The 21,046-nt window shown below is 40.5% G+C and overlaps 1 long non-coding RNA gene across 1 annotated transcript in view; it reads right to left on the bottom strand.

Moving 5' to 3' along the window:
* Positions 1–15,897, bottom strand: part of LOC102160043 — a 331,107-nt gene extending 315,210 nt beyond the window's left edge. The window contains exons 1-3 of the long non-coding RNA XR_002338552.1: positions 15,690–15,897; positions 8,001–8,133; positions 1,720–1,873 (exon numbers count right to left, since the gene is read on the bottom strand). This is a non-coding gene — a long non-coding RNA (uncharacterized LOC102160043). The remainder of the gene's footprint in view (positions 1–1,719; positions 1,874–8,000; positions 8,134–15,689) is intronic.

The following is a 21,046-nucleotide window of genomic DNA, read 5'->3' as shown; positions in this document are numbered from 1 at the left end:
AAAAGGTAAAAATGTCTAAAGTACTTTGTTTGTTCAGGCCTCATATTATAAACTGCTTTTCTTTGCTGATAAGAAAAGCTAAGAATTCAGAATATTCATGATACAGAAAGCTAAACAAAAACCTGCCTGTGAACTAATCAGGTTAAGACAAATGTGTAAGACTCGAATGTGATTCTATTCAATCATAAGTGACAAATTCCCTAAGTTGTGTTTTCCTGTCATTCAATATGAAGAGATAAGTATTTTCTTGTCAGTTTTACTAATTAAGACTGTTACATCTACAACACAATCTTTATCCTCCAGTCTTGAGAGAATTGCAAGGAATCAAAGAAATGTTTTCACAAGAAAGGAAGAATGTGAGTTCAGAAGGGCCTGTTCCTATTATCTCCCCTATAATTCATACTGCAAAGCCATCACCAATGTATTTTTCTGTCTTTCTTTACTCCAAAGGGCATATAAAGGGCTAGAATAGATTATGGGTTAGAGAAGAACTATCAGAATCAATCATCTTCCTTTTGCCAAAGAGTTAAAAAATAATTAAAAACACTCCTGACAGCATCAAACCTAAATAAACTAGAAAGCAGGGTTTAGTGCTTGAAATCCCCACTGGTGGGTCAGCTAGCTGTGCTGGATCATGCAAGTGTTTGCACTTAAATACCGATCTTCATTATTCTGTATTCTTAGAAATGAATTGAGGTTAATGTTATTTCCTGATCTTGATTATTTATTGAAGAAAATATGGATTTCATCTTTTCAATGCCTGAGTGACTGTCATTTTAATTTCTACATGAAGAAATGAGTAAGATCCATTATTGTGTTTTCCAAGGAGAAAGATGCACACACAGTCTTCAAAATGAAAGGTGTGATAAGAGCAGGTTTTTCATGGCACTGATAATGCCAGCAAAGACAACTGCTATGACTTCAGGTGGCTTACTCAACTGGCATATCTCAGTGATGGAGTCAGTTATCTCAAACACCCTGAACCCAGCATGTCAGGGATGAAAGAGCTTGTGTTTAATGAGAAGAATGATGTGCCAAGGAATTCCTAAGAAGACCAAGGTGTGGTGCAAGCTGCTTGATTACCAAGAGTCTGACTCTCCCCCAAAACATTTGAGTATCTTTTTTTTTCTCAGAGGGGAAAAAACCTAGTTGATGTCATTTTTAAAACTACGTCACATCTAAATTCTATGGGAGAATATGACAAAATACATTCCAGAGCTGAGAAAAACCAACAGGTGGGTTAAGAATTGATTCACCACTCCTTTCCAAATGGAAACTGTGAATCCCTGATTATTTGAAAGCAATATACTTATTGAGAAGGCATGGAGTTGCTGGATTCATTTATTCAACAAACATCCCCCCACCATCTACCAAAGCTATCCACTACCTACCAAACTCTGAATCCCTGCTTATTTGAAAGCAATATACTTATTGAGAAGGCATGGATTTGCTGGATTCATTTATTCAACAAAAGTCCCCCACCATCCACCAAATCCTTTCCAAGACGCTTGTGATGAAATAGAGAACAAACAAGTAAAAAACCCTGCCACTTGCACCTACATTCTAATTTGGAGCGGATTGAGGGAAGACAAATGGCAAACATAGTGAATAAGTGAAAAACATGGTACACCGGAAGGTGATCATTTCTGTGGCAAAAAAAAAAAAAAAAAAAAAAAAAAAAAAAAAAAAAAAAAAAACTTGAGTAAGTTTGCTACTTACTTAGGACAGGAATTCCTGCCGAAGGAGGGCGGATGCAGGTTGCAATACGCAGATGGCCAACAGGCATATGTGAAAAGATGTTCAACATAGCTAATCATCAGGGAAATGCAGGTCGAAAGCACAATGAGATGTCAACTCACATGTGTCAGAATGGCTATCATCAAAAAGAACACAAATATCAAGTGTTAGCAAGAATGCAGAGAAAATGGAACCCTCATACACTATTGATAATTATGTAAATTGGTGCAGCCATTGTGGAAAACAATATGGAGGTTTCCAAAAAAACTGAAAATAGAACTACCATGTGACCCAGTAATATTTGAAAAAAACACTAATTTGAAAAGATATGTGCACCCCGATGTGTACGTATAGACACACACACATATACATATACATGAAATGGAATACTATTAAGCTATGAAAAGGAATGAAATGTGGCCATTTGCAGCAACATAGATAGACTTGGATGGCATTACTCTAAGCATATAGGTCAGACAAAGACAAATACTGTGTGATATCATGTATATGTTGAATCTAAAAAATACAACAAACTAGTGAATATAACAAAAATGAAGCAGACTCGCAGACATAGAGAACAAGCTAGTGGTTACCAGTAGGAAGAAGGAAGGGGGAGGAGGGGCAATATAAGGGTAAGGGATTAAGAGGTACAAAATATTAGGTATAAAATTAGCTACAAGTTTATATTGTACAACATATAGCCAATATTTTATAATAACTATAAATCAAGTTTAACTTTTAAAAGTTATGTATCACTATATTGTACACCTGTAATTTATAAAATATTGTACAGCAACCATACTTCAATAAAAGAAAAAATTTTTAAAAATAGGGTGATCTAAGCAGACCATATTGAGATAGTAGCAATGGAGTAAAGACTAGAAGGAGTTGGGGAAGGTTAAGGATACAGATAAGTGGTGAAAAGCCAGTATGGAGACTGGTAGGAGGTTGTCTGGGTACAGGAGGGGCCAGAGGCTGGAGTGGAGCCACTGAGCATTAGGGGATGAATCTGAAAAGTCACTGAGGTTGGACCATATAATTATCTGAAATTGTCACTGAAAAGGTGAAATTTTCGACTTAATAAGGAAAGGAAAAAAAATTCATAAGCTGAGGCTGCTAAAATCTACAGGAAGAACAAATCTTCTGTTGAAAAATTGTGAATAAGGAAAAAGAAATCTGTGCTAGCTTTGCTGTCACACTTCAGACTGCAAAAGTTATAGCCACAGTGCAGGGTAAGAACCTAGATAAGATGGAAAGGCATTAAGTTTGTACAATAAGACACTTTGAGAGAGAGACCACATTCACATAATTTTTTCACAGTATACTATTATCATTGCTCTATGATTACTTATTGTTGCTAATCTCTTCTAGTGCCTAATTTAAAAGTTAAATTTTATCATGGGTATGTATGTACAGGAAAAAAAAAACATAGTTTATATGGGGTTCAGTGTTATCCATGATTTCAGGCATCCACTGAGTGTCTCACAACATATCCCCACAGATAAAGAGGACCACTGTAGTCCAGCCATGCATTCATCACATTCATTTGGAAACTAAATACAAAGTATTAGAATTCCTTTTATTCAGTAATATTACAACAATGCTGGCCACCTGTTTAGAGAAGAAAACTCCAGAGCTATTTTATTTCCAGAGTCCCAGCCTTGATTCCTCCTGTTTCCCCACAGACCATGTCCCTAAGTTCGACACATCCCACATCAAATCTACTTAAGTGGTACCTCGTAAGCAGGGCAGTCCTTCCCTCTTCTTCCTCTCACTACTCCCAACCAGCGCAGTAGATCCTCTATGAGTATTTTGTCAAACTGGACTCAACAACTGATATATACTACTGCTGTGGCGGAGGGAAAAAAAATTGTACAGGAGGAATCTGCATTTCTTATATGACCTTGAACAGAGACAGTAAGTTTTGCATTCCTCTCCTGGCTGGTGATAAATGAGGTGTCCAGCACAGAAGCAAAAGACTCAGGAAAAGCAGAAATTCCCCTCGAAGGTGGCCAGCACCCCTGCTTCTATGTGAGCTCACTCAGAGCCACTGGCTCCTTGACAACAGGGAATGTCATTTTTGCCTAGAAACTTAGTGGGAGAGGACCACATAGCCAAGAACGATGCTGTTCACACATCCTAGACTACATTTTGCCTGAATCACTGCACTGGAGCCACCATGAGGCCATGTTCCTTAGGGCCTGAAAATGTCACTCACTCTCCCCAAAGCTTACATTCACTTCCATGGAGCAGCACGAAGACACCATGGAGTGTGGTGACCACCATGTATCAGCCTCAACAATCTAAGAGAGGCATTTCAAACCTCTGATTTAAAGACATTGTTTTAATGTCATTTGCATGGAGCAGGAGGAACTTCTTTTGCTTCATGCCTAGAACAACCCAAAAAATAAAACCAGAATTATGAAAATTATTCCATAGAGTATGGCTGAATTCTGAATTAGTAAAAGGTTCTAGCAAAGACAAAGAGGTGACAGGGCCATAGTAAAGAAAAATATCATTTGAGTTACTCCCAACTAATAGGATCATATAAGAATGAGATGGAGAGTAAATGTACTGTGATGTTGATGGATTATGATGAGAATTGAGTTAAGGAAAATAAGGGCCTTAAATCATCCAATTCTCTAAATAACACTGGAAACTAGGGAACTGGATATGTTCGAGCTTATCTGCACCAAATCTGAGAACTGTTGCCAAGATTACTAACTGCAATTTCACAATGACATGATGGGGCCCCCAAAGCAATTCTGAAGACAGCTTGTCTCCTTGCAGAGATAACACACACAGATGAAATCCAGGTTCCTTCAAAGGGTCAATTCAGGGGTCACAGCCAAGATTAAGTCCGTAATTGTTGTAATTTCACCTTCTGCTTACAGACAGCATCAAGTCGGAGGAGGCACTGCCCAGAAAGGAGCAATTTTCTCTATAAAATGATTGTCATTAATGGAGCTTCTAGGAAAGATGGTCATCCCTTTGTTCTTTTCCAAGGTCCAATTCTGTGCTACCATATCATGCATTAAATCACAAAATTTAAGGGAATCTGAGATTACCAAGTAGCCACAACTTTGCAATCCTACAAATACAGACCAAAAGACCCAGTTAGAGAAACATCTCTTCTTCTCAAGCAAGAACATTTAGAGAAATGTGTTGGTGAGTGCACTGCCTGGGTAACTAACTCTTGTTAATTGAGAGAGGTGTGCTTAGACTCTTGACTCTGCTCGACAAGCAGAACAAAGGTTCTGGTCCTCATATGTCCTCGTGGTTAGACTGGGAAGCTGTAGTACAACTCTTGCTTCTGGGAATGGGACCTTCCCTGCCCATCCGGGAGGTAGATGTCCACTCAGCTCCTAAAGACCACATGGCAGACTATACTCACAGAATCAAAAAAGGAAACTTGTGCTCAATTAGATCAACTCCTTTATAATATAGGCATTAAAACTGATAGCCAGATAGGGTGAGTAACTTTCCCAAGTTTACACAGTCAGTGAGTGGTAGCGTTCACATTAAGTCTTACATTCTAACAATGGAGCCACACTTTGTACTTAATATATATTTGCCATGGGTAATCATTCATCTAGCCATCCATCTACAGTGTTATATATTAGAGGAGAGAGCTATGGGGACAGATATGTGACTTGGACTTGCTGTTTTTATTGTACTAATTACCCTCATTATGATAACTACACCAAGAAAGGGTTTCTTAGCATAATCTTTATCTAGAGCCACATAATATAGGTACTTTGGGGATATGTGTAATTACTGACCCCCCAATCCAATCGTGAAGCCAAGCAATATCTGTCTTTCCATATCAATATTGTTAGCTTCTTTGCCACAAGCAGAAATATGATAATTACCAGATGCAATCAGATTCAGAGCATTAAAGGCAATTTCCAAATATTGCTGAAAACCAAATTGTAGTAAAGTTGGCTACATTCTCATGAACCAAACTTAACTGGAGAACTAACAACACTGATTTCTATTGACCTACTTCTGATTTGACATTTAAAAGGAAAGTAGAAAGAGTAGGATGCCCTGAACCAAGAAGTCAAAGAGGCATCAATCTCTAGTTTTCAATGTAGGGAATTGGATTTTCAATTGTCATTTGGCAGCCTAATGGGTTAGGCAAAGAGAGGCTTGATTGAATATGTGCTTTCAGCTCTTTGTGCCTGACCTTGTTCAAAACCACCAGGTCCTCGGTTCCCAGCCCAATCTGAAAAAAGTACTCCTATCTTATTATTAATCATCCCACGATAAGGAGTGTAAGTGTTTCTTCTGAAAATCACAACTCAAAGTTAATGAGTTTGGTTAAAAATAAGAGAATACACATATACATTCAGTTGAAAATGAATAGTAAGAGCTCATCTTCAACCAGCTCTTCTTCTGACTGTGGTTTCTGTACTGACTATTGATTTGTGTTCTCAGGGAGAGTCAGATCCCAGCAGTTGGCCTCAGATGGCAAGTTCAATCTAAGCAAAAACTATGATTCCTTATTCCTCAGCATATGACATTTGAAGAGAGTGATGTCTAATGAAGGTTTTCTTCTGAGCTGCCCCATTAAGAGAAAAGTACCTATCAGCCAATCAGTGTGGGCTTACAACTCCAAAAGCTCTGGGGAGCCAATGTGAGAGGGGTGAATAAGAAGGGAAGGCCCACTCACCCCCACTGTGATGTAAATAAGGGTTGTAGGACTGAGGCTCCCCTCCTACAGCCTCCAATGAACCACCATAAGTGACTCTCCTAATTGTGCTTCTGCTCAACACTGGAGGGCCTCAGTTTTCTCCTTTAATGTGGAGGGAGTGAAAAAAAAACCTGCCCTGTCAAAGCCACACAAGGGAATTCTCTTAAAATAAACAGCTAAACTTAACTGCAGGCTTTTCTTTCCATGGACATATTTTAAATGTATATAATGTTAGATGGCTGCTGGAAAAATGACAAGTGTCTGTTTTCATTAGACTCCCCAAGTGCATGGATCTAATTGACAGCCTTTCCGAGGCATGGAGGAACTTCCAGCTTCATGGTTTCCATAGCAACGTGTCCCCGCTGCAAGAACTGCACTCTGGCTCCAGCTCTAAGTCATCATTCACAGGAACCCACATTTTAGATGCTCCGTTAAGTTACCCAGGAATTTCAACATCCCAGAGGTTAACAAATCCAATTTTCCAAGTGGGTAGAATTTCCTGCTTTGAGGGCTGAGCTTCCACTTCAGAACTCCAACAATTCTTTGTTCGAATTACATGCCTTTTTGTTTCCTCCAGCCTGGCTCTGTAGCATACTGATTGTATTTAAGGCTACAAGGCTTAAATTGTCCTGGTTATCTCTCCATCTCCCTGAAAAGGAATAACATTGCACCCTCTCCTTTTAAGCAATGCTTGCAATTTTTTTTTCCGTGCCCCTGTGCCACAGCAGCAACCCAAGCCATAGCAGTGGCAATGCCAGATCCTTAACCCGCTGAGCCATCAGAGGACTCCAATACTTGCCACTCTTAATCATCTAAGATAAGCATGGCCATATCAAAAAACTCTAGGTTCACAAGTTCTAAGGTAAGGTGGGATGAGGGGAGAAGAGGCAAGGCAGCTGTACAGGCACTTGGCCCAGGCAGGGGCTGGTGGGGGCTGCAGTCCAGCCCACTCTCCACTCCCCATGCCAGTCTGAGGGGCTACCATCACTCCAAAATGATACCCTTTTCTAATTCAAAGACAGGTGTGCAGCCTGACCACAGAAAACACACTTAGCATACATTATTTCATTTAATCCTTAGAGCCTCATGACAGAGTTCTTATTAATCCTAAATCATATTGAGAAAAACCAAGGTTTTTCAGGGCCATACAGTCTGTGAATGGCAAAGCCAGGATTTCAAAGTCCTCCAACTCACATGCCCACTAATCTCCCACCGAACTTGACAGTGGAAGAAAACACGTAGAGGGTGAATGCCTTGACTTTCTCAAAGGGGAAGGCTTGTTGGACACAAAAAGGGTAGATTCTGCTCTCCAAACTATCCAGTTAGAGGAATTTCTCACGAAATGCTATCCGCAGTGTGCACTGGCACTTAAAAATCAATTATCCCTTGAATGTGTATGGCGCCACCTTCTGGGCTGCAACACACACAGGCTCTTCTATTTCATCAAAAGGAAATGACAGCCACTCTGATAGTTACTGGTACATAATGCTCTGTGTTCAAATAAGATAGTTTGGATCAGTGGTAATAGATTCTTATCAGTTAATTGAATCAGTCATTGCTCATTTACCTGGGTAGCTCTGATGGGATCTACAAAGAGCCCTTCACATCAAGATCTTCCATAAATTAGATGGATAAGTGATTGGCTTCCTTCAAATTGTAGCACACCCACAATGGGAAAGGAAGGTGCAGGTCTCATATTCCTATGTGGGAGAAAAAGTGTTAACCATAGGATAAGTGTGGGTTTAGGACTTACTCATATTCATTTCTCTTAATTGAAATACTGTGTCACAAGGGCTCGGTCTTCACCCTTTTTTTAATAAAGAAGGGATTTGTACATAAGCAAAGTACGTAAGTCAGTGACTGAATGAATTGAGCAGACTCACCAGTGACTAACTGATCCTCAGAAATGATGATTAGATCTACCTCTTCAGCCAAACAAAGAGCTGCTGATCATTATGAACATCAGCTAGGCCCTGCTCCCCCTCCACCCCCACTGCCCCCCCCCACAATTCACATGTAACAGACAATGATGAGGTTAAAGGCAAAAGCACTATAGACACAGAGGTCAGCGTTCAATGCTTTGAAACATGACAGCGCAAATAGAGCAAAAGAAACATGAAGAAGGAGGAGGGGAAGGAGAAGGAGATGAAGGAGGAGGAGGGGAAGGAGAAGGAGATGAAAAAGGAGGAGGAAAGGAGAAGTAGCAGGAGCAATAGCAGTAGTAGTAGCAGTAGCAGAATCAGTCATAGCAGTAGCAGCAAAAGTAGCAGCAGCAGCAGCAGCACCAGTAGTAGCAGTAGCAACAGCAGCAGCAGCAGCAGCAAGAGTAGCAGCAGCAGAAGCAGTAATAGTAGTGGTGGTTGTAGTAGTAGCATCAGCAGCAGTAGTAGCAGTAGTAGTAGTGGTGGTTGTAGTAGTAGCAGAAGTAGCAGTAGTAGTAGCAATGGTAGTATAGTGGTAGTGGTAGTAGCAACAGCTGCAGCAATACTAGTAGCAGCAGCAGTAGTAGTAGCACAGGAAGAAAAGAAACAAGCCAAAGATTATCTCTCCTTCCCCACATAGAAAAATGGGCTTTCTCCAGGCATTCTTCCAAGAATCCCACCTTTTTCCCCCTTCTAACTAAATCAGCTAGTGGAGAGCATACTTGAGAATGTGCTCTCTCAAGTTGGAAATCCCAGCCATCCAACTGCAACCAAACAAAAGGAGGCATGGAAAGAGAAAGTACTTGTAGGCTTAGAGCAAGAAAGCAGAGAGAATCCACTCATTGATTCATTCTTTCAACACATATTTACTGGGCTCTTACTATATGCCAGACACTGGAGAAAGAATAACAAACAAAATATTCCCATGGAATGCATACACTGGTAGGGGAAGACACAGTAAACAAAAATATTTCTGCCAAATGATCATAAAGATCATAATAAAAAAGAAAATTAGGTAATGAGGAAAGGGTTTTATTTTATAATGGGGCGCTCACAACAGCCTCCTCAGTGAGGTGGCATTTCACCAGAGACTTGAAGTGAGGAAACAAGCCATTAGGACAGGCAAGGGAGGAACAATATGGCAGAAGAAAGAACCCATGCAAAGGCCTGAGGTGCAATCAGGCTTGACACTGTTTGAGCCAAGCAAGGAGCTGAGGAGCTTGATGGAAGTAACTACATTTTACAGAACAGGGTCCCTAGGAAGCACACTCTAAGAAAGATGATTTTTCAGGAAGTGTATTTAGGGAGTATGAGTAAGCTCAGGATCAACACATATAAAAAGAAAGGGGAGGAAGCAGAATTGAACAAGAGAGGAATTTGATATGATCCTGACAGAGGGCTCAGGCAGCCCCTCAGGGAGCTCTCAAGCTGGAAAGACACTTCGGAGTTGTCCTGCATCACCGCTCAGAGGCTGGATTCTATTCCCATTTATCCATCACTAATGGGATGCAGGCTGCCCCAGGAAGAGGACATGGCCTTGGAAGAAGCAACTTTCTCCATTGGTGGACAACTTCCACAGGACCCTGGAGGCTACAGGAAACAATTCTTTCAGTCCTGAAGGGGGATCCAGGTCACACATTAAAGCATCCGCTACACCAAGGGGGATAATGTGAGGGAAAAGGACAGAAATATACCAGGAACCAGGTTATTACAAAGCCACGGGTAGTCATTGGAGGACTTGAGGAAATATATTTTAAAAGGCTCTATCTAGCTGTTGTTCTGAGAACAGACTTTGGGGGCGGGGCAGGTGGATTGCTAAGAAAAATGACATCATTGGTACTTAAAGAAAATAAAAATTGGAAAAGAAAAATGAAATAAGTTTTCAATAAGGGCAGAAAAGTTATCAAGGAATCACAAAGTGCAGGAGTTCCCTTAGCAGCTCAGCAGAAATGAATCTGACTAGCATCCATAAGGATGCAGGTTTGATTCCTGGCCTTGCTCAATGGGTTAAGGATCTGGCATTGCCATGAGCTGTGATATAGGTCGCAGACGCAGCTCAGATCCCCCATTGCTGTGGCTGTGGTGTAAGCCCGTGGCTACAGCTCCGATTCGACCTCTAGCATGGGAACCTCCATATGCCATGGGTGCGGTCCTAAAAAGACAAAAAGAGAAAAAAAAATTAAGAATCACAATGTGTCTGTGAGCCCCCGCCAGCAGCTTAAGATGGAAGAAGCAGAGATACAAGGGTGAGGCTTGGCCATTCACATCAGGAAAAACATTGGAAATCCTTTCATATAGATGAATCAGAAGTTCAATCAAATTTCTGGCATGTTTGGGGCAAGAAAATAAGAGGATTCGAGTTTCTTTGAGGGTTCTCAGGAGAGCAGAGCAGGTGGGTCATGGTGGTGCTCAGGAAAGATGAAATGCATCCTGTTAAAAAATGAGTGGGGCAACCTTTTTTAGGGGAGTATTCTCAGCATGGTTCTCCAGAATATCACAATCATCTAGAGAGCCAGTAGGGAGTGACCCAGGTATATTAACATGGGTGAAACCCTAGACCTTTGTATGGTTTCTAAGTTTCCCAGTTGATGCTGATACCCACAAAACTTAGAGACCCATTGATCTGGGAGAGGAGACTGCTTTATGCTATGCCAATATCTGGACAGCATCCTCACCCTGGGGAAAAAAAAAAAAACAATCAAAGGACATCATTCTCCTTTTGTTCCCACTCAATATCAGTGTCCATTAATGTCTCTATATTACAAGCAACATTTCTCTCCTCTGCCAGAAGGTGGATCCTTACTTACTGAAAGACCCAGAACCTCCAAAATGATGAAAACCATAGGTAAGGGCAGAGTTGCCAATGTTTTTCAGGTAGTCTCTGTTGGCATAACCTGAGACCCAAGGATTCCACTCAGGGAGGTGGATTGGAAGAACATTTTAAACTTTTTAACACCTTCTTAGAGAAAAAGAAAAATAAATCAAATTAAAATGGACCACAGGAGCTCCCATTGTGGCTCAGTGGTAATGAACCCAACTAGTATCCAGGAGGATGCAGGTTCGATCCCTGGCCTCGATCCATTTCTGTGAGCTATGGTGTAGGATACAGATGTTGCTGATATCTGGTGTTGCTGTGACCGTGGTGTAGGCTGGCAGCTGTAGCTCCAATTTGACCCCTAGCCTGGGAACTTCCATATGCCATGGGTGCAGACTTATAACTGGGATTATAAAACTTTTTTTAATCAAGATGGTGGGGGAGGGGACCCAAAAGTTTATGACAGATCTCATTTCATTTTCAGAAAACTTGAAGGGGAAAATGCAACCCAGCATCTGCACTGCCTCAGTCAAGCTCTTTATTTTTATTTTTTTTTTTTAATCCTTTTAGGGCCATAACCATGGCACATGGAGGTTTCCAGGCTAGGGATCGAATTGGAGCTGTAGCTGCAAGCCTATATCACAGTCACAGCAATGCAGGATCTGAGCCCCATCTGCAACCTACACCACAGCTCACGGTAACACCAGATCCTTAACCCACTGAGCAGGACCAGGGATGGAACCTGTGTCTTCATGGATGCTAGTCAGGTTCATTTCCACTGAGCCATGATGGGAATTCCCGTCAAGCTATCAATGATAAGTAAAGATTGTAGAGACATGCTTCCATACCAAACCTCAGAAATATGTCAACCAATTATCCATCTGACTCAAAGAAGAAGACATTATCCAGAAAATTAAGGGCTGAATTAAAGCACTGTTGCTTCAGAGGCTTTTTGTTAAAGAGGCAGAGATACTATCCAACAGAGAACAAAATCAAGATGAACTAAACAGAGGGCAAAGGTTTTTGCTAATAAGTAAACTACACTATGTTTTAGTAAATATACTATACTGATTTTTAAACAAAATCCTCATGTAAAAATTGAACAATTTAAGTCACAGATTAAATTAATAAAGGACAGAAAAGGATAAGGAGTCTCAAAAACAAGCCAAAAAGCCAAAAGTTTTCATATTCCATAAAGAGTTTAAAATGATTGCATTTTATAACACCTGGATGATTACATAAGAATGCCTCCTTCTGTCTTTAAATAATCACTTTAATTGCTAAAAACAAGAAACTTTACTAAGAATAAAGAAAGTATGGCCATTCAACCAAAAGGTTAAATAAAAGAAAAATAATAAGGTGTGTGCTGCTTTACGAGGTGAATAATTTATATCATGTAAAGAAAGGAAGTTACATAAGTAGGGGAAAGGTGGACTCTTCAACGAAGGCATCTGAACAAATAGGAAACCCAAAGAAAGAACCCAGGACAGCAGCAGTGAGAATAGGAGTACAGCCCAAAATTAAGAGCATGAGGGCTGAGAGTTCCTGTCGTGGCAAAGTGGGTTAAGAACCCGACTAGTATCCATGAGGATATGGGTTCAATCCTTAGCCTAAATCAGTGGGTTAAGGATCCAGTGATTCGACCCCTAGCCTGGGAACTTCCATATGCCATGAGTGTGGCCCTAAAAAGCAAAAAAAAAAAAAAAAAAATTGAGGGCTATACAGTACCCCTGCTGAGACACCTGTGCCTGTAAGCAATACCCCCACACTCCAAATGTTTAGATCCTTGAGTATGCCCAAGGGAACTTTGCCCTGAATACTTGTGCAATGGTTTCAGCAGAACCTTTTATATATATTAGCTGTGCATTCTTCACCATGCCTTTGAAGAAGGTTACATGTTGGTTAGTATAGGAATTGGGTTTCTAACCTATCTGATCTTATGATAAATCCACACTTTTAACTTTCATGCTATATTGCATGATATAGATGAAGAAAGGAATCCAGAACACAATAACTATAAAGTTAGAAGATAATTAAAATAATGCTAAAAATAGCAAAACTTATGGGATCCTGGCACAGTAGACCTCATTTGTAAAATTAGAGCATTAGATGATTCTGCTGCAATATCAAAGCAAAAATAATGATGCTAAGCATTCCACTTAAAAATCTTAGGAAGAAAAGAGGACAATAACTCAGAATAATAACATAAACAAAAGTAGACATAAGTGAAGAGAAAAACAGTAAAATTAATAAATCTAAAACCTGGTACTCTGAAATACGAATAAGAGATACAAACTCATGCTGGAATTAATCAAGGCAAAGAAAAAAGGCATAAATCGGAAAAATATGGAAGGAGGATGGAGACGGAGCCAGCTGTACACAAGAGATTGTTTTAAATTATAAGTGAATATCCCGCATACTAGTAAAATGATACCACTGGGGGGGAGAATCCTGAAAAGGATAAAATACAAAAATTGACACAGTAAGAAGAAATCTGAACAGGCTAAAAAGTGATAGATAAATTGGAAAATGTTTTAAGGAAATGCTCAGAGAAAGGCCTGTTTTCCTCTGTTTTGCAAACTGACTTCCTGTTTCTACAGCTGGCACTTCTCCAAGCAGTAGGCAAAAGTAGCTGGCATTTTCAGTGCAAGGACTACTGGGTTGGCTACACAGCTGAAAGGTTTGGAAGGAAATGGGATCACAGATTTTCTCCAGTCAATAAGTACACTATTAACAGCCTAGATATAGAATAAGAGCTAAAGAGACACCAACCAATGGCACTGGAAAGCTCGGTCCCCTAAAGGAATCAATCAGCTTATATAGAGGCTCCCTCAGGAAATTCCTGCCAGGGCTGCTCCTTGGCTCAGAGCTGTGGCTGGCCCCAAAGCAGATGATGCGGCTGGGACCAGAACAGGCAGTGAGTTGCAAAAGCACCTGTTAACTTCCAACCTTCTAGAAAGAAGTCATGGCCATCAATGTGGCTCAGTGTTCCTGAAAGCAAGACAAAGACACAATGGGATCTCAGTCCTGGAGCCCTAGAGTCTTGGGAGGGTTAATTAAATATCTAACTGCGAGGAAAGGGACAGCAGGAGCTGGAGAGATGGCCCTGCCTATGCTTTTCATCACTGAGGCTTCACAGTCCCCAGGAAGGGGAGATAGATGTTGGCGAAACCACTGGGCTTGGCCCCACCCCACATTCTGCCCAGAAGAAGGCCACTGGAACAGCAGGAGGAGACACAGGCAGCAGGCAGGAACTCTTCTTAGTTATAACACATTTTAGAGGAATAAAGACCAGATTCTCAGTTGAGGTTCTGAGTTGTAGACAGTGGGGAATCTGTTCAGCAGTTGAAAAAAAATAATAATAATAATTGACCCTTTGGAAAGTTAGAGGCATCAGGTTCTAAGCTGAGCTTTCAGAAATATCACCCAGAACTACTACAGTTCCAGTTGGAAGTCACTGCTTCTGGAACCCACAACTATGGCACCTCTGACTCTATTCCCATGGCAAAGAGGGCACCCCATACCTTGCTTGGTTTCCCAAGTGGCTTATATCTTACCCCGATAGAATCTAAGTCACATGTCAGCACCCTGACCGTAAGGGAGGCTTGGAAATGTAGGGGATTGATGGTAGTGGTGGTAGTGGTGTATTTTTTTGGAAAGTCAGGATTTACAAAACAGGCAACTGCCAAACTGTGAAGGGAACACAAATGATTTACAGCATCTCTGAATAACCAATGTCAAAGACTGCGGCTGTGGGCAAGTCACCTCAGTCTCCTCTCCCATTAAGAAAGGAGTATGTACGAATAACTTCTCCTAAGGCGTATGAGAATTAAATAAGAATGTGTATGCACGCTACAGAGGCTGACCCATAATTCTCCATGTCAGTTCACAAAAGACACCTGCCCTAAATGTATATGTAAAACTGTTACTGGCTCTCCCCGAGTCTGTTCCCATCACAAAGACACTGAATTTGAAAATGTCATTTCATATCCCATCCTGGTAGAGGACAAAAACATTAGCCAAAATATTCACAAGGAATCTGGCTAATAAAGTCAAAACATCTGACCTATGACCTAAGAAAAACTCAGAGTGGAATGAGAAGCCACATCTTTTCTCCGTTAAAGAGCAAGAACACAGTACGCTGAGAAAGATGTTCCACTGTTAGCTAATGTCTCGTCTAGCCACAAACAGGCGCTGTGACAACAATGTCAAAGACCAAAGCCGTCCCCAGACACCGAGCACTCTATGTGCCAAGCACTGTGAGATGCCTTTTTCTTTTTAACATTATTATACTGACATGTCACACAGTCTTAAAAGATGGGCATTACTGGTTCCTCCTTTTATAGATCAAAAAAACTAAGATCAAGAACATGCAAGGATCACCCCAAATGAGGAGGCATTAGCATTTGAATCAAACTATAGCTCCATCCCAAAGTTTTACTCTTTCTCCTGTACCAAGAGCCTTCAGGTCTCGGGCTCCATGCCAGCTCCACAGTTTGCTTGGTTTGACTGTACCTACCTTTCCCTTTTCCACATTCCACCCATGATTTGACAGGGCCTGTGGGCCAGGGGATCCCTTTGGCTCCTACCTCTTCAAAACTCTGCTGTCAGTGTGCTCCCTGGCACTGACTATTTTTTATTTTCTAAACTTGGCATCTGGGACTTTGACCTCCGTGATTTTTTTTTTCCGAGTTCTGTCAGGGCTTTGCTGACCACTTTTGGCCTGAAGCCAGGGAAGCTCACAGCTGGTAGTTGATAATTTAAAAAAAAAAAAAAAAAAAAAAGGATTAACCACAAGAGGGCAAAGTTCATGTGGTCTCTTTTTTTTTTAATTTAAGTATAATTGATTTATAATGCTGTGTCAGTTTCTGCCATATAGCTAAGTGACCTGGTCATACACACACACACACACACACACACACACACACACACACACTCTCCCCTTCTTACATTACCTTCCATAATGTTCTATCCCAGGAAATGGGATATAGTTCCCTGTGCTATACAGTAGGACCTCATTGCTTATCCATTCTAAATATAATAGTTTGCATCTACTAATCCCAAACTCCCCATCCACCCCATTCCCTTCCCCTACTGCCCCCGCTGGAAATCACAAGTCTGTTCTCTATGTCTGTGAGTCTGTTTCTGTTTTGTCGTAGGTTCATTTGAGCCATATTTTAGATTCCACATATAAGTGATTTCATAGGGTATTTGTCTTTCTCTTTCTGACAGCTGAGGTCCTTGAGTGGCTAGGATTCAGTGCTTTTACACATGGTCTCTTGATTTTGGGTATCCCTGCATAAAACAGCTGAGGACATGTAGTGGAACCTGTTGCTGCCCTTCAAAGTTCAATCACTCCCCCACCAGGCAAATATTCAGGGCTTATTCTTCTTGTGATTTTCAGCTTATCAGGGCTGCCGTGATAGCAGTCTGTGCTTCAGATCATTAGCTACTTGCTTTTAAAATGGAATCTGTTAGCTAAATATAACCAGGAGCCTTCAGTAGTTTGCACTAATTGCATTGAGTTGCTATGTTAAGGTAAATAACAGATAAAACTATCAGTGTATACATATGAAAGCTGTCACTTCCCTGTGAGCCCCAGACAGTAAGTGTTTTGGTCATTGTTTAACAGGCTTATTCAGCTGTCAGACAAATGGGATGATTGGTGACGGGGTCCTGCTCCAGAGAGAAGCCACAGCTGGGCTACATTCAATCGCAGTCTCCCCTCTTGCTGGAAGATGAGGAGCTGGGATTCCTTGGTGTGAACACTGCAAGTCGGGAATCCAGCCACAGGTTTCTCTTGGGATGAGGCCACACAAGAGGAGACTGGGTTATTGTCACTGTCCTACCATGTGTTTGGACAACTCAGATCCAGAGGGGGAAAGGGAGATACATACTCCTCAGACTTCAGCTATTCTGTGAAGGGAAGTCACTGCAGAGCTGCCTGAGCCAGCTCTCTCGATACAGATGTTGCCCTCTAGACCACTGTCTTTCTAACATTTTTGGAGCCATGGAATCATAAATCATTGTGGAATAAATGCAAGAACAAATGTAAAGAGGAAAATTCCATGGGTTCAGGTATGGGTGCCTGGTCAGTCTACAACTCTCCTCTACTCTGTCATTTAGTGGATCCACCAGATAACCAGTTTAAAAACACTGTGTAGTTTGGTTGAAAAGAGAACAGTAGACCTCAGACTTGGCCAAATTTGCGCAGAGGTAAGAAAGAAGTGGTTCTATCCAGCCCACTAAACACTGTGTTGGCCGTTTTATTTACCTCGTGCAACACAATGTCTTAGAAAGCAGTGTAATTAGCTGGTTTATATTCAATCACAATGCAATCAGCTTAATTTTTATTACTGAATTGCATTATACCCATTTAGATCAACAAAATGTTTGGTCTCTCCCTGAAGAATAACAGAAGCCTATGGCAATAAGAACAATCTATTTCTTCTTCAAAGCCTCTGGACTATCTAACATATAAAAATGTTTTTTGCTTTCTGGGACCTCTATCTTTTGGACTCAGAATATACCGCCTTAGCTTGGTCCCCTATTGAAAAGCTGTGATAGGTGCGGGGGAGACTGAGACACTGCAAGGCTTTGAAGAGTAATTTTGCCTGGGCAAAAGATATGTGAGAAAAATGAAGCCCCAACTGGAGGCACCCAATTCTAAAACAGGGATTCTGGGCCTTGCCAAACACTTTCTCTTTTAAATAACACTAAAAATTTGTGTTGTTTTTAAAAGGTGGGCAAGGGCTTGTCATTATGTCAAAAATGTTTGTGTTTTTAGGGATGTATACTAAATAGGAGTGAGGTAATATGGTATCCAAAATTTAAAATATTTCAGCAAAGAGAGAGAGGTATAAAGCAAATGTGATAAAGTCTTGGTAATTGTTGAATCTTGGTGATGGAATGTAGGGGTCCTTTTTAAAAATTTTTTTAATTTGTTTTTTAAATTCAAAATGTAAAAATCTTCCTTCAACTCAATCCTTGGAGAGATTAATCTCTCCTTTAGCAGTGAAATGATCTGGAATGATATGGCCAAAATACCCCTGTGAAATGCTTCTGAAAATCTGAACATGCTAAAAACTCAGATGTTGTTGAGGTGAATTTCATCTCTTGTGGTGAAGAAACCAATGTGCTAAAATGACATTTCTCTAAAGCCCTTCTGCACAACACTGGGCTTGTGACAAGCTCCAAGCAAGAAAGGGTTCCACTGCCATGTACACTTAGAAAACAGCTGCACTCGAGGCTCCTGCTCAGTGAGTCATCACATACTTTAGCACTTGAAGGACTGTGCTGAATCCTACAGGGAGGAAAGGAAAAGAAACCTGGTGTTCTCTTACACAGTGTGTTTAAGAGATTGAGGGAGGAGGGAGAGATCCAAGCAGGGGAAAGGGTAAGGAAGGTACATCCACCCCTCCTTCAGGGCCTCTGCACACAATAGAACTTGTGCTAAGTGACTTTCCCAATGTCTACAATAGGTCATCACACTAGGCATTCTCACAGCACTCTGTACTTCCCTAGCTATAACTGGTATAATGCTTTACTGTGACTTCTTGTTCAGTAATTCATCTTTCCTGTCGTATTGGGAACTGCCCATAGGTAAAGCCTGTATCTTGTATTCAAGATAGCTACCACTGTGACAACTGATAGCTGCCACTGTTACCCTTTTCACTTAATGTAATTCTTACCAAATTGTGGATGCTCAAGAACTATTTGCTATGTAAATAGGTAGCTATCTCATTTAATCCTCAGGTCAGTCCTAAGAGATACCACTCTCCCAGTTGTAGAGAGGAGGGCCAGAGACACATGAACATGAAATAATTTTCTTCATCTTTTTTACAACTAAGATGTGGCATATCTGGCATTCAAAATCAGTTTTTTTGACTCCTAAAGACTTTCCTACCTTCCCTAATGAAGATTATAAGACAAAATGGCAGCAACTTTAAGGAATAGTAAGAAAAGGGAAAATTAGTTCAGTTAATCTTTGAACAGTGTGTGTCTGAACTGCAGAGGTTCACTTATACACAGACATTCTTTGATAGTAAATACTACTGTGCTACTTGGCCCAGGGTTGGTTGAAACCAAGGATATAGAAGAACTATGGATATGGAAGGTCAACTATAAATTATACACAGATTAACCCTGCCCCAAAACCCCACTGTTCAAGAGTCAACTGGAATCTCACAGTGGAGAAACTTGCAGGTACTATCTTAACCAAAGTTAGCTTCATTAACAACACCTCATGACATTACATACCTTCCAACATGATGGGATGAGGACACATATTCTTCCCCAAAATCCACACTTCATTCTAATCATAGGACAACATCAAGCAAACCTAAATTGATGGATGTTCTGCAAAATGCCTGACCAGTACTTTTCAAAAATGTCAAGGTCATAAAAGTAAAGACCTGAGAAACTCATGAACTGGAGTAGACTAAGGAGAAACAACTAATTGCAATGTCGTGTCCTGGATGGGATCATGGATCAGAAAAAGAACACTTGTAAAAATGGGTGAAATCTGAATACAGTGTGAAGTTCAGTGAACATTATTCTACCAGTGTTCATTCCTTGCGGGGTTTTTTTTTAGGTTTTTTTAGGTTTTTATTTTTTCTATTATAGTTGATTTACATTGTTCTGTCAATTTCTGCTGTACATAGAGCAAAGTGACCCAGTCATACATACATACATACATATATATATACACACATATACATATATATACATTCTTTTTCTCATATTATCTTCCTTCATGTTCCATCACAAGAGACTAGATATAGTTCACTGTGCTATACAGAAGATCTCACTTCTTATTCACTCCAAATGCAACAGTTTGCATCTACTAACCCCAAACTCCCAGTCCAACCCACTCCCTCCCTCTCCCCCTTGGCAACCACACTAGAGACTCTCATACTAAGTTAAGTAAGTCAGAAGGAGAAAGCCAAATACTACACGATATCACTTATATTTGGAATCTATTATACAGCACAAATGAACCTTTCTTCAGAAAGGAAACAAACCCAAATGTCCATCAACAGATGATTGGATTCAGAAGATGTGGTATATATACACAATGGAATACTACTCAGCCATAAAAAAAGAATGGCATAATGCCATTTGCAGCAACATGGATGGAACTAGAGAATCTCATAATGAGTGAAATGAGCCAGAAAGACAAAGACAAATACCATATGATATCACTTATAACTGGAATCTAATATCCAGCACAAATGAACATCTCCTCAGAAAAGAAAATCATGGACTTGGAGAAAAGACTTGTGGCTGCCTGGTGGGAGGGGGAGGGAGTGGGAGGGATTGGGAGCTTGGGCTTATCAGACACAACTTAGAATAGATTTACAAGGAGATCCTGCTGAATAGCATTGAGAACTTTGTCTAGATACTCATGTTGCAACAGAACAAAGGGTGGGGAAAAAAATTTAATTGTAATGTATACATGTAAGGATAACCTGACCCCCTTGCTGTACAGTGGGAAAATAAAATAAAATAAAATGAAACAAACTTATGGACTTGGAGAACATTCCTTAGTTTTAATCATTGTACTTTGTTCATGTAAGATTTCAGCATTAGGGAAAACTGTATTAGTTGACAACTGCTGCTATAAAAGTTAATATAAGTTTGTGATTTAAACTATAGAAATATCTAATAGTTCTGGAGGTCAGAAGGCTGAGCTGAAATCAAGATTCTGGCAGCGTACACTCCATCTACAGGAAATAATCTGTTTCTTTGACTTTTTGTTACTGTGGTAAATTATACATAAGATAAAATTGACCACTTTAACTATTTTTAGGTGCACAATTCAATGGCATTAAGTATATTCACATTGTTGTGCAACCATCACCACCACCCACTTCC

This window comes from Sus scrofa, chromosome 14 (genome assembly GCF_000003025.6).
Source record: "Sus scrofa isolate TJ Tabasco breed Duroc chromosome 14, Sscrofa11.1, whole genome shotgun sequence".
Classification (NCBI taxonomy): Eukaryota; Metazoa; Chordata; class Mammalia; order Artiodactyla; family Suidae; genus Sus; species Sus scrofa.
Note: the sequence above shows the minus strand (reverse complement) of the source record. Positions and strands in the feature narration are given on the sequence as shown.